This window comes from Culex quinquefasciatus, chromosome 3, assembly GCF_015732765.1.
Source record: "Culex quinquefasciatus strain JHB chromosome 3, VPISU_Cqui_1.0_pri_paternal, whole genome shotgun sequence".
Lineage (NCBI taxonomy): Eukaryota > Metazoa > Arthropoda > Insecta > Diptera > Culicidae > Culex > Culex quinquefasciatus.
The window spans coordinates 107,922,698-107,937,289 of record NC_051863.1 but is presented as its reverse complement, the minus strand read 5'-3'; positions in this window follow the sequence as shown (position 1 = coordinate 107,937,289).

The following is a 14,592-nucleotide window of genomic DNA, read 5'->3' as shown; positions in this document are numbered from 1 at the left end:
TATGCAGATTTTTCACGAAAGAGTTAAGTCTGTTAACGACAACTGTGTGGGGTGTGATGGTGACGAACGACAACTCAATTGGCACTGTGTTTTTTGCTGAACATCAAGTTTTTTCTGAATCTCATGTGGGCATTAACAATTATTGGCTGATTGCTGGAGTTTTAATGTTGAATGGCAAAATACTTTAGATTAGGAATCGGGACAACACATGAATGACTAATAAGGTGGTAGACCCATTGACCGTAACTCCTGGAACTCTACAGAAGACCCAGAACATCACCACACATCGATAGACTAGTCCCTTAATCTCCCTGAGGCTATCTGAATATGATCTTAGGTCAAAATCCACCGACCTCTGCCATGCTACGGCGGTCGACCCATTGACCGTAATTCCCGGGACTCTACAGAAGACCCAAAACATCATCACACATCGGTAGACTAGTCCCTGAACCTTCCTGAGGCTATCCGGATATGATCTGAGGTCAAAATCCACCGACCTCGGCCTTGTTACGGCGGTAGACCCCTTGACCGTAGCTCCCGGGACTTTACAGAAGACCCAGCACATTACCAGAAGTCGGTAGACTAGTCCCTGAACCACCCTGAGGTTGTTGTTGTTTATTTGTTTATTTTCGGCAGCTTTAACCTTCGCGGTCATTCGCTGCCCCACCCTGAGGTTATCTGGATATGATCTAAGGTCAAAAACCATCGACCTCTGCTTTGTTACGGCGGTAGACCCGTCGGTCGTAACTCCCGGGGCTCTATAGAAGACCCAGAACATCTTCACATATCGGTAGACTAGTCCCTGAACCTCCCTGAGTCTATCTGGATATGATCTAAGGTCAAAAACCATCGACCTCTGCCTTGTTACGGCGGTAGACCCATCGGCCGTAACTCCTAGGACTCTACAGAAGACTCAGAACATGACCACATACCGGTAGACTAGTCCCTGACCTCCCTGAGGCTATCCGGATATGATCTGAGGTCTAAAACTACCGACCTCTGCCGTGTTACGGCGGTAGACCCATCGGACGTACCTCCCGGGACTCTACAGAAGACCCAGAACATCATCACATATCGGTAGACTAGTCCCTGAACCTCCCTGAGTCTATCTGGATATAATCTAAGGCCAAAAACCATCGACCTATGCCTTGTTACGGCGGTAGACCCTTCAGGCGTAGCTCTCGGGACTCCACAGAAGACCCAGAACATTTCCACATATCGGTAGACTAGTCCCTGAACCTCCTTGAGGCTATCCGGATATGATCTGAGGTCTAAAACTACCGACCTCTGCCGTGTTACGGCGGTAGACCCATCGGACGTACCTCCCGGGACTCTACAGAAGACCCAGAACATCACCACATATCGGTAGACTAGTCCTTGAACCTCCCTGAGGCTATCTGGATATGATCTGAGGTCAAAAAACACCGACCTCTGCCGTGTTACGGCGGTAGACCCATCGGTCGTACCTCCCGGGACTCTACAGAAGACCCAGAACATCACCACATATCGGTAGACTAGTCCTTGAACCTCCCTGAGGCTATCCGGATATGATCTGTGGTCAAAAACCACAGTCAAATCGCCTAACTCATACTTGTACGGCGTTGAACACATAGGCCTTAACTTGACGAAGTTTCGGATGACCTAGAACATCGTAAACCATGTAAATTTGGTGTAGCTGTATAGCTGACTTCATAACGATTCCAAAACAGTATAAAGGAGAATGGGCAAATTTGTATGGGAGCTGGTCCAAGGATGTACACGAACGGGACCAACTTTTTTCGAAAGATCTCACCGAGACATGAAAAAAAGTCTTCTGGACCAACTCTCTAAACCCCGGGGTTCAAAAGTTACAAGTTGTTGAAGTTTGAGCATTTTGGGTTAAAATGTACAAAAAATCGTATTTTTGCTATTTCTAAAATCATTTATAAAATCTCTGTTTCATTATGGATTTTGATTTTCTTGACTTCATTCGACGCGTATCAGCAAAAACTATAAGTTCTGATATGTCTTAGCATGATTGAAACATGATTTCTCTTGTTTTTATCCGTTTGAACCGTTTGTGCAAGAGGCATCCCATTGAAACAAGTCGAAACTTCAAGGTTTTGAAACCGGATCCGATCCAGACTGCTTCAGTGAGTATGGAAGGCTTCAGTGCAATGTTGTAACAACTTATTGGGATGGTCTGAGTCATCCGAGAACTCCTTGGAGTTGAGACCGGTGAGTCTACCGCCGTAACAAGCAAGATGTCGGCGGTTTTTGACAACGGATCATACCCGCATGGCTTTAGTGAGTATGGTAGACTACTATGCTGATGTGTTGGAGTGTTCTGGGTTCTCCTAGGACTCCCTGAAGTTAAGATCTGTGGGTCTACTACCGTAACAATCCAAATGTCGACCGGTTTTGACAACGGAACATACCCGCATAGCTTCAGTGAGTGTGGTAGACTACTTTGCTTATCTGTTAGGATGTCTTGGGTCATCCAAGGACTCCCTGGAGTTATGATCTGTGGAGCTACAGCCGTAACAAGCAAGAGGTCGACGATTTTGACCCCGGAACATACACGCATAGCTTCAGACAGTATGGTAGACTGCTTTTTGATGTGTTGGGATGTCTTTGGTCATCCTAGGACTCCTGGAGTTTAGATATTTGGGTCACTGTAACAAGAAAAAGGTCGATGATTTTTAACCGCGCATCATAACCGCAAAGATTCAGTGAGTATGGCAGACTGTATTGTTGTTAGGTTGGGGTGTTCTGGACCATTCCAGGGAGTCCTTTAACAGCCGTAGACCTACAGATCATAACTCCAGGGAGTCCTAGGATGACCCAAGACATCCTAACAGATAAGCAAAGTAGTCTACCACACTCACTGAAGCCATGCGGGTATGATCCATTGTCAAAAACCGCCGACATCTTGCTTGTTACGGCGGTAGACTCACCAGTCTCAACTCCAAGGAGTTCTCGGATGACTCAGACCATCCCAATAAGTTGTTACAACATTGCACTCAAGCCTTCCATACCCACTGAAGCAGTCTGGGTCGGATCCGGTTTCAAAACCTTGAAGTTTCGACTTGTTTCAATGGGATGCCTCTTGCACAAACGGTTCAAACGGATAAAAACAAGAGAAATCATGTTTCAATCATGCTAAGATATATCAGAACTCATAGTTTTTGCTGATACGCGTCGAATGAAGTCAAGAAAATCAAAATCCATAATGAAACAGAGATTTTATAAATGATTTTAGAAATAGCAAAAATACGATTTTTTGTACATTTTAACCCAAAATGCTCAAACTTCAACAACTTGTAACTTTTGAACCCCGGGGTTTAGAGAGTTGGTCCAGAAGACTTTTTTTCATGTCTCGGTGAGATCTTTCGAAAAAAGTTGGTCCCGTTCGTGTACATCCTTGGACCAAATTTGCCCATTCTCCTTTGTATAGTTTAGTTGATTTTTTACAAAAATATAGCCCATGTCTCCCATATAGCCAAAATCCCATAAGCCCTGTACCTCGCATATGCGTGCTTCGCATAAGAAACCCCCATATGAGGTGCATATGCGAGGTTTAACTGTATGTCGAAGACTGCACGTTCCACAACCAAATTAAAATTGTTAGCTCGCTTCTAGCATCGCCTTGACATTCTCTATTACAACATTCTTACTCGAAACTAGGTGTCGAAAGTCGAACCACTCAAACTGCACGGAGAGAAATCCTTTAAGCAAATCCGGTAACTTAATGTTGTCGAATTTTTAAACATTGAAAAGTTTCCAAAATCGTTAACATTTTATACAAGATATGCTTACAAGATTACTATCAGTGTGCCCACCAAAAATATATTCCACTGCATATCATAAATTTAGGCTACCATTTCAATATTTGAACTCAATTTTTTTAACATGTCGATGCCCGTGTGCTCTCTTGTACTATCTTCCGGAATTCCAGCAAGCTTAGTACAAGAGAGCACACCAGCATCGATATATTTGAAGAAAAGAATGAAAAAATTGTCGTAACCTACCCAACTCATTATTTGAGATTATTTCAACGAGTGAAATTTAATTAAATCTGGGTAATTCTCTACCAACTCACACGAAATCGGGAAAAGTTGCCCCGACCCCTCTTCGATTTGCGTGAAACTTTGTCCTTAGGGGTAACTTTTGTCCCTGATCACGAATCCGAGGTCCGTTTTTTGATATCTCGTGATGGAGGGGCGGTACGACCCCTTCCATTTTTGAACATGCGAAAAAAGAAGTGGTTTCAATAATTTGCAGCCTGAAACGGTGATGAGATAGAAATTTGGTGTCAAGGGGACTTTTATGTAAAATTAGACGCCCGGTTTGATGGCGTACTCAGAATTCCAAAAAAAACGTATTTTTCATCGAAAAAAACACTTAAAAAGTTTTAAAAATTCTCCCATTTTCCGTTGCTTGACTGTAAAACAAATTCGAACATGTCATTTTATGGGAAATTTAATGTACTTTTCGAATCTACATTGACCCAGAAGGGTCATTTTTTCATTTAGAACAAAACTTTTCATTTTAAAAATTTCGTGTTTTTGCAAACTTTGCAGGGTTAGTTCTTAGAGTGTAACATAGGGCAACTGCTGTGTGATTCGGCGGAGAATTACCCATCTGCTATTTGCTCAGTTTTAACGAAATCTACAAAAAATAGTCCTTAACGCAGTGTAAGCTCAGTGGGTGACTACGTGCCAAAATACGATAATCTCTAGTTAATTCAAAATAAGACTGAAGACTAATTTGGAATATGCTTAGATAAATTAGACTTAGATTAAACTTCTATTTCCATTACATTTTTTTTAATATTTTTTCGGCCCCTGTTATCTTAAAAAGGCAATTTTTACAAAAAAAAAATAAACAGGATCTGTCATAGGAATATGATAAATACACGATTTTCTGATATTAAATAGTTTAAATAATTTGTTAAAGTAAGCCGTCCTATAATTTCCCCAGACTTTTTTACAGAATCGGATCAATTTTGGCTATCTATAGGAAAGCCATCCATGAAAGAATTGTGTGATTTTCACCTAAATTAAAAAATCCAAATTAAATAGCAAAATATGTACAGAATAGGTTGAAATTTTTATCAGAAATTCTGTTGTCCCCCTTACGATAACCTATTGGATTTCCAATTTGAAAAAATGAAACCGCAGAAAGTTAAAGCTAAACTATAAGTTGACTTTATAGCTGTCGGCCTATACTTTTTTACTTTACTTTTTTTAATCAATTTTTTTTTCTCGTCAAATAAAAATGGTCAAAATCGGCCGATTTCGTAGGTAATTGGGAAAATTCTCGGCAGGTTAAGCTCTCGCTCCTAAATCCATCCAATTTGCTGATATTCACTATTTAAACAACTAATTTTGCAAAACTTTTGATAGAAACTTGCCTGCTCACTTCTTATTGAGCTATTTGTCACTCGATTTCAGTTGAAAACGCTTTTAATTAGCTTTAATTGAATGTCAAAGTTCCAACATTAGAGGCACGCTGGAATTAGATGCTGTTCCCTTACTCTGTACAACAAATTCCCCATGAAAACAGCATGATTTTCGAAAGTTCCCCGATCGGACGCAAAATTTTGCTTAGGGTTCCTTGGTCAAAATAATTAGAACCGTATTTGTTCGTTCCAATAAGCTATTGTCTTTCATATGTTTATAGGACCAATTCAAAAAAAATCTCTAGATTTTAGCTTTTAATTCTACCTTTTTTAAATATTAGGTTATATATTTGTAACATTGAACTATTTTTCCTTAACCCCTTCCCGCCCAGAGCAAAATCGAAATTTTTACGGGTTTCCTTGCCATTTTCTACAGAATTGACCAAATTGGATGGAGTTTGAATTGGAGGCAGTAAACATCTTAAATAACACTGTGCAGGAAGAATGAGATCATATCATTCATTAGTTTTCGAGAAATTTCAATTTGAAGTGAAAAAAAGTGTTGCTCTGGTGCAAGCATGGTCGCTAGAGGGTTAAAATCCTAACTTATACCCTTTCGTTTGCGTCCAAGTCAGCTGAAATCGAATATAGGGCGGAGTTATGATTTAAAAAAAAATGTGGTTTTGGCGAAAATCAACGAAAATAGCTATTTTATTATCCACCCTAAGACAACGTAGGCCACCCTAATGGCCAAACAAAAAAGGTCAAATTATTACGGCCAAGAAAATGTGGAGCCTATCGGAAAACTTGTTTTTTTCCAAATCGTGCTGATTTCGTGCTGTATATTAATTTCGTCAAGAATGTCGATCTTTTTTTCGTACGGTAACCCAAGAAAAAGTCAAAATATCCTTAGAATTGAAAATAAATGAACAAGATCAGCACTTTCCGCAAAAAGAAAGACTCAAATTACATTTGTTTTCTTTAGCCGTTTTGACCAATCAAATCGAAGACCCATCCGTAGGAGTATACATTTTCTTTGTTTGTTTTCGAATGTTTTGGTCCAAAGGGCTGATATAAATTTCCAATGGGGTGCCGCGTTGTAAGAATGCGAATTCTGGTGCCTTTCTTTGCTTAAAAATGGTTGTTGCAGTTGAGCTGCCCGGAAGGGGTCAGTCCCGGATGGCTGCAGGAGGATTTTGTGTCAGGATAGTGTTGTTCTTTTGACCGATTTGGATCAGGATTTCGGACCAAGTTGTTCTTTCTGGAAGGAATCGTTTGTTATTTCTTCACGGTTGGTCGATTTGGATTGAATAAACAAAGGACAGCATCAAGTGTATGAGGGATGCTTTCAAATGAAAATTGTAGAAACATAAGTTATATGTTTTAGCTATAATTGGCTCTAATAAAACTATTAGTCCACAATCAACGATCTTTAACAATCTAGCCACTGCATAATTCATAAGGAAGTGTTTAAACCAATTATTCTCGCCCAATGCCCACCCATAAATCCTTTACCTCAGTGGATCTTATCGCACTTACGGGTGATTGGGTCGAGGCTACTTAACGCTCAGTTGAGCCTCTGCTGCTGGAAGTTGATTTGAAAACTATATCGAGTTGGGAAAAAACCAAAGAAAGTGAAATAAGGCCTCAGAAAGTGTTTTTTTCGCTCTCATATAATAAAAACTTTATGTTTGTCGCAAACGTCACCGTTGATTGTTGGTTTCAAAAGTAAAGAACCTCCCACTTCTGAAACAAAACGAAAAATAAACAACCTGATGTGAGGGCCTGGTTCCGCCAACGGCTGTGATTAAAGTCTATAATAAGGAAACAAAACTTTCCGTCTACCCTACCTTCCCCCCTCATGAAGGTGAAAGGACAACTTAATTAGAACCAATACACAGGGAGAAAGTGGGCGGTCAAGTGGTCCGTCTGGGCAAACAACCACGTGGCCTCACGTCGTCGAAATATGAGCCGATTTACACGCACAGGAAGTGGCCAGAGCAAAATCCCAATCCGTGCTAAGCAAATACCCCGGTAATCACACTTCCCCGACCAGGTTGATGGTTCCCAAGGCTTATAATTCCCCATTCGTCACCTGGGCAGCCACAGGCCCGCCTCGACCCGACGGGGGAACACAAAACTCTCAGGAAATTGAGAGAAAACTCGAAATTGAGTAATTAAATTTGCATAATTCATTTATGCTAGGTTTGAGAGCCGCTAATAAATGAATAATAAATAGTTCTAATCGTAAATACAAACTCCCAGATAAGGGGGCCCTCAACCTGTACAACACAAATCGGGTTTGTCCACCGCCGCCGCCGGGGAGTCACCAATCCACGTGGTGGGAAGAATCTCAAAAGGTTAAAGCCACCAACCTCCAACTCTCCGACACAACTTGCGCGCTCAAAATCACAAACGCAGAAAATCAGCAGACAAATAAATAAATGTTAAATTTTTCAAACATTCACCAAATCCCACCCAGAGAGCAGACATCACTGCAAAGTCCCACCTTTGCCTCCAACCAGCAAAATTTCCATCCTTTCTTAAATTTCACCTTTTTTGCGCGCCCCGGAACACACAATCTTGGGGCCCTTTCCGGATCTCCTCCGCATGGGAAGCGGTACACACGGTGACGAAGGCCGACCCCGGAAAAAGTTGCATTTTTTTTTTTTGTTGCGCGCTAAGTGTATTCAAATTTTATGCAGATCCAATACGATTTAGAAACATACTTGAGGAATTTTCTCCGGCCGGCTTTTCCGGGACGGCTTTTCTGCCGACTTGGAAGGTAAGCGTTGGCGGGGCGAGATTTTTGGTCAGATCTCAAATCTTCAAATTGAGACCGAAGAATTTTCGACGAAGTTGCTGCTCAAGCCGACGTGGTCAATACACTCTGGCGCACTCGGTGGGGACAGATTTGAAAGCGTTTACTTTGAAAACAAAGTTGTTGAACGATGGATTTAGATTTATCGATTTGCTGGCTTGTCCAATATTTTTCTAAACAATATTTGAATTCCAAGAAAGCACTTATATTTGATTGCCGTTCATTTAAAGCGATTCTGCTAGTTCGAAATTAAAACTTAAAGCATATAATTGGTCTAAGCTGTTGAAAGCATATTTTTAATGCATTGTAAACAATCAAAAATAATCATAAAAATTAGAAGCTGGCCCGAACTAGTGATAGTTCGACACATTTTAAAAACCTGGTATCTTTTAACAAAACTAAATAGTCTCGAATTCTACTGCAGACATATTAATTGAAAAACATTTAACAGATGTAAATCTTCATAGGCTCTATTCACAAAAGAACGATTTTCAATCGTTATTTCACGTTAGAGAAAAAAAAACACATTTTAATACTGATTTGACCCCTCGCCTCTGACCGGGGTCGAGGGAGGAGGGCAAAAAATATAAAAATGGAAATAACAAGCCATAGTACGAACATTTGAATGAAAAAGTGCCTTAAAATGCATTCTACACTAGTTCAGTTGTTTTGCAATCATTAGTTTTTAAAAAATGTAAGATTTGACGAAAACAAAAATTTTAGCGATAAAAAACTTTTTGCGGTACTGTCATCGAAATTATTTTTAAAATGATAAGATTTTTGAACAAACTAAAACATGCTAAACATGGCTCTAAACGCAGGGGAATGCTCTTTTTATTTTCGTTGAAATTTTTATGTTTTTGATTTTTTTTGCCCCCTGATTTTTCAAAAAAATCTTTTTTAATTATTTGTACCAGCCTTATTCAAAAAACATTTTTTTAGAAAATAAATGCCCCAAACTGCAAAAGCATATACCGAGCTGCATGCTTCTCAAACTTCAATGTTATATTTAACAAATCTTGCGCAAATCTGATCTATACGCCAGTGTTGTTGAAAATAAACGCTTCAGTGACCAAAGCGCCTCGAAAATTGTCATTTTTGAAATAAAAAATCTGTTTACGGGTTAGATTCCAATTGAAATTCAAATGCAGAGCGCCATATAAAAGGTCATTTTTGTTACATCCTAATGTATACTTAATTTTTTTACGTAAAAAACACTACTAAGGTTGCTGCCATGGTTTTGCCTTCCTCACTGAGGACAGGCTATAAAATCACTTGAAAATTGAACTTCTTAAATACACCTCCTAGATATACCTTCACGTATACCTAGTAGAATGTAACAAAATTGACTTTTTGGCGGGCATTCAGGGGTTTGTTCCGTTGGGCATACTGAGCCCAAATCCCAAATATGAGCTGGATTGGACGTAACAGGAGCTGGCGCTCCGCCCTTCAATTTTAAATGGGATTTAACCCGTAAAAATACATTTTTTTTAAATGTCTATTTATGAGGCACTTTGGCCACCCCGGCAAAATCAAATGGCGTCTCGGGCGTCGCAAGGTGCGACGCATATCTTTTTTGCCGGGGCCGATTTTTCGAAAAAATGCCAAACTTTAAAGGTCTGTACCGAGCTTCAGGGTGCTCCATACTTTAATGTTATATTTACCAAAAGATGAGCAAAGATCTGGCCTACACGCCAGTGATGTTTTTGGTGAACGCATTGGTGACCAAATTGAGGCACTAGACATTTTTGAAAAAAAAGTATTTTTAAAGGGTTAAATCCCAATTAAAATTGAAGGGCGGAGCGCCAGCTCCTGTTACGTCCAATTAAGCTCATATTTGGGTTTTGGGCTCAGTATGCCCACCGGAAAGAACCCCTGAATGCCCGCCAAAAAGTCAATTTTGTTACACTCTCATACCTAGCGACTCAGAATAATTTTCTGAGCAAAATTTGCATTTAATGTCTGTGGGGATGTGTGTAGACTAGGGTGCCCAGAAAAAAATGACCCCCTACTCCACAAGCGAAAAACGGTTGTTTATGATATTTAAGCATCGGTGCAAATTTTGAGCGAAATTGGTTGAGATTAACTCATTTGTATCCGAGCCTAAAGTTGGCGAAAAAAAATGATTTTCATTCCAAAATTACTTTTTAAAACGCTAATAACTTTTCAGGATCAAGTTTTACAGGTTTGGTATGTTCTACAAAGTTGTAGAGCAATTTTCAATGAGAATCTCACTTTAAGGAATATTTGGATAAAATTAGCGCATCGTGCAGTCCAAACAGTAATAAAGTGGGATTTTCCATACAGAGCAATTCCAGCTCAAATCAGGATTTTTTCTGGTACTTTTGTACTCGACCCTCTCCGATTTCAATGAAACTTTTCAGATATGTTATCCTAGGCTTATATAAGCCAGTTCTGTGTATGTGGAGCCAATAGTACTCGAAAATAACATTTGAGAAGGGCGTAAGGTATTTAAATAGTTTTGCATTTTGCAATTTAAAAATTACTGTATCTCGAAGCCGTTGCATCGTATCAAAAAGTGATCAAAAACAAACTTGTAGGAAATTGGACGGGCTTCTTGAAAAAATACACTGAAACAAAAAATACACGCCACTTCTATGAGATTTTTAAGTTTTTAAGTTTAAAAGTTAAATTTGATGGTGATGTCACGATTTTTATTCGCTCAAAATTGTTGAGGAAATAGCACCTGCGCTAACTAATATTCCCGTCGCTTAAAATCGAAATCTACAAACTGACATGGCGGGCGCCGTTGGTGGCCAATGACTGTTACCTATTCGCAACTGATCTTGTAATGGCAATCATGGTGTTTTATCTTTTCAGCGCATTCATACATGCTGTTGATAAGGAAAACACCACGTGATAGTCGAAGCCTATGATCAGTAGTGCTGAAAGGATATTACGGTTCTGTTCAGCAACGGAGGGGCAACCATGGGTGGTCTCTCATGCTCATGCTCTCATGTCTCATGCTCAAAATTATTGAGGAAATATCCTAAGATGTTACCAAAAGACTGAGGAAAAATGCAGGATGGTATGTCTCTCCTAAAAAAATACAAAATCATTTACTACAAATGTTTTTTTTTTTTTAAGGTGGTCTAAACGTCAAAAATTTTCAGAATTGATAGTGGGAATCGATTCCCCAGATAATTTTACATAAAAGTCTCCATATTTACCATTGCCCTAAGTCCAATCCTTGGGAAGATACAGCGGTTTTAAAAATAAAAATGTTGAAAAAATAGGTTTTTTTGGTGGTTCTTGGCAATTTCTATATGACAGACTTGGGTTTTTCAGTCTCGTAAATATTTTTACCGGAAAGCTAGTCCAATTTCCTATAAGTTTGTCTAAATTGCCTGTTCCACAATTGTGGGATGTTATTGTGCCTCCCACAATACATTTAAACATAAATAAAGTTTAGATTAGCTCAGACGAATATTTAACATAAAATCTATGGTCGATTAAAATTTAAAAAAAAGCCCATCAAACCAAGTAAAAACTAACATTATCTTAATTTTAGCAGTGACCTTTCCATACAGCTTTTTTGTCCACTGCGAAACCATACCCTGAAACGAAAATCTTCGCTGAACGCCCGACGTTGCTGCTGGTTGGTTTATTGCACCACTACTCTTCGACCCAATCGGGAAAAGTAGCGAGTTTTCCCGCTCTATCCCCCCTGGATGGATTTTCTTCCCACAATAGTTTGGGGCCACGAACGTGAGTCGAGAGACGCCGGACCACACCCTCTCATTTCGAGTGGGGTGGTGGGTGGAGTAGTGAGTTGCGAGAAAAAGCGAAACATTTTCCCGATCCGAACGACGGCGCAGCTTTTTTCTCGAGAGCAGCAGCAGAAGAGTAGAGGGTCATAAATTTTCCTCGTCCATTGCATACACTACTCTCATGAGCAGGAACATCTCAAGGAAACGGACATGGGGAAAAAAGCAACATTGGATGCTGCGTGTGTGCGGTTTTCCCGAGGTTTGCCTTTCCTTTCTGGCCAAGAATCGCTACTATTTGGCAGTTTTTTTCCGGGAAGATATCTTTCTGTCAGCTGCAGCAAAGTGCACCACTTGAGAAAAACCATTTCTGATCTTAAGCTTTGCTAAGAAGAGGGAGAAATGTGTGTTTTTGATTGCTTTATGAAGTAAATATATTGTTGTGGATTTGTTTCGTCTTATACAGTGCGACTTTGTCACTTTGTTACTTTTTTACTCTTATCATTATGGGTAATTCTCTACCAACTCACACAAAATCGGGAAAAGTTGCCCTGACCCCTCTTCGATTTGTGTGAAACTTTGTCCTTAGGGGTAACTTTTATCCCTGATCACGAATCCGAGGTCCATTTTTTGATATCTCGTGACGGAGGGGCGGTACGACCCCTTCCATTTTTGAACATGCGAAAAAAGAGGTGCCGTAATCTGGGGCGAATCGGGACTTCAGTCTCAATAGGGACAGCAGTTTTTAGAGCACTTATAGCTTTTAAATTTGGAAATGGATGTACAAATTTTGTTGGTCTGAGTCTGTTCTAACCGAAACCAACCAGAAAAATCTAAATATTGTGCTCCAGCATGGTTAAAACTTCTGTCCCAATTCGCCCCATGTGTCCCGATTGACCCCAGTTTACGGTGTTTTTCAATAATTTGCAGCCTAAAACGATGATGAGATAGAAATTTGGTGTCAAAGGGACTTTTATGTAAAATTAGACGCCCGATTTGATGGCGTACTCAGAATTCAGAAAAAAAAACGTATTTTTCTTCGAAAAAAACACTAAAAAAGTTTTAAAAATTCTCCCATTTTCCGTTACTCGACTGTAAAAAATTTTGGAACATGTCATTTTATGGGAAATTTAATGTACTTTTCGAATCTACATTGACCCAGAAGGGTCATTTTTTCATTTAGAACAAAATTCTTCGTTTTAAAATTTCATATTTTTTTTCTAACTTTGCAGGGTTATTTTTTAGAGTGTAACAATGTTCTACAAAGTTGTAGAGCAGACAATTACAAAAATTTTGATATATAAACATAAGGGGTTTGCTTATAAACATCACGAGTTATCGGGATTTTACGGAAAAAAGTTTTAAAAAGTTACTTTTTGCAATTCCGTCGTGAAACTACTTACTTTTCCTGTCATTCTCGAACGACGAAATAGCCTACTTTACTGTACCAAAAATAACAGAATCGAATAGCAACACTTTTCAAAATAAATGCTGAAAAGTTCTACTTTTCAGCACTCATATGGGTGCTGAAAAGTTGAACTTTTCAGCACTTGTTTCAAAAAGTAACGCTTTTCAACATTTTTTTGATTTAAACGATTTATTGACAAAATACATGAAAATTTGACATAAAATTTCACTCAGTGTGTGTTTTTTGGAATTGCAAAAAATGTTGTATGGAACTCGTTGCAAAACTTGATTTTTTCAGCACTCTTCGTATTTATCCAACTCGGTGAACCTCGTTGGATAAATGTACGACTCGTGCTGAAAAAATCCTCTTTTTGCAACTTGTTGCATAAACTACTATTTTGCAATTCCGTCATGAAACTACTTACTTTTCCTGTAATTCTTGAACGACGAAATAGCCTACTTTTCTGTACCAAAAATAACAGAATCGAATAGCAAAACTTTTCAAAATAAATGCTGAAAAGTTCTACTTTTCAGTACTCAAATGGGTGCTGAAAATTTGAACTTTTCAGCACTTGTTTCGAAAAGTAACACTTTTTAACATTTTTTTGATTTAAACGATTTATTGACAAAATACATGAAAATTTTACATAAAATTTCACTAAGTGTGTGTTTTTTGGAATTGCAAAAAATGTTGTTTGGAACTCGTTGCAAAACTTGATTTTTTCAGCACTCTTCGTATTTATCCAACTCGGTGAACCTCGTTGGATAAATGTACGACTCGTGCTGAAAAAATCCTCTTTTTGCAACTTGTTGCATAAACTACTATTTTGCGTTTCTCTTTGTTTCGTCGTCCATGTCTGTCGCGGGTGACCATGAACGGCCATGATCGATGAGGACCAACTTTTTCAAAACTTTTTTTCGTAAAATCGCAATAACTCGTGATTTTTATAAGCAAACCCCTTATGTCTATATATCAAAATTTTTGTAATTGTCTGCTCTACAACTTTGTAGAACATTGTTACACTCTAAAAAATAACCCTGCAAAGTTAGAAAAAACACGAAATTTTAAAATGAAAAATTTTGTTCTAAATGAAAAAATGACCCTTCTGGGTCAATGTAGATTCGAAAAGTACATTAAATTTCCTATAAAATGACATGTTCCAAATATTTTTACAGTCAAGTAACGGGAAATGGGAGAATTTTTAAAAAAAAATTATTGTTTTTTTTCGATGAAAAATACGTTTTTTTCGGAA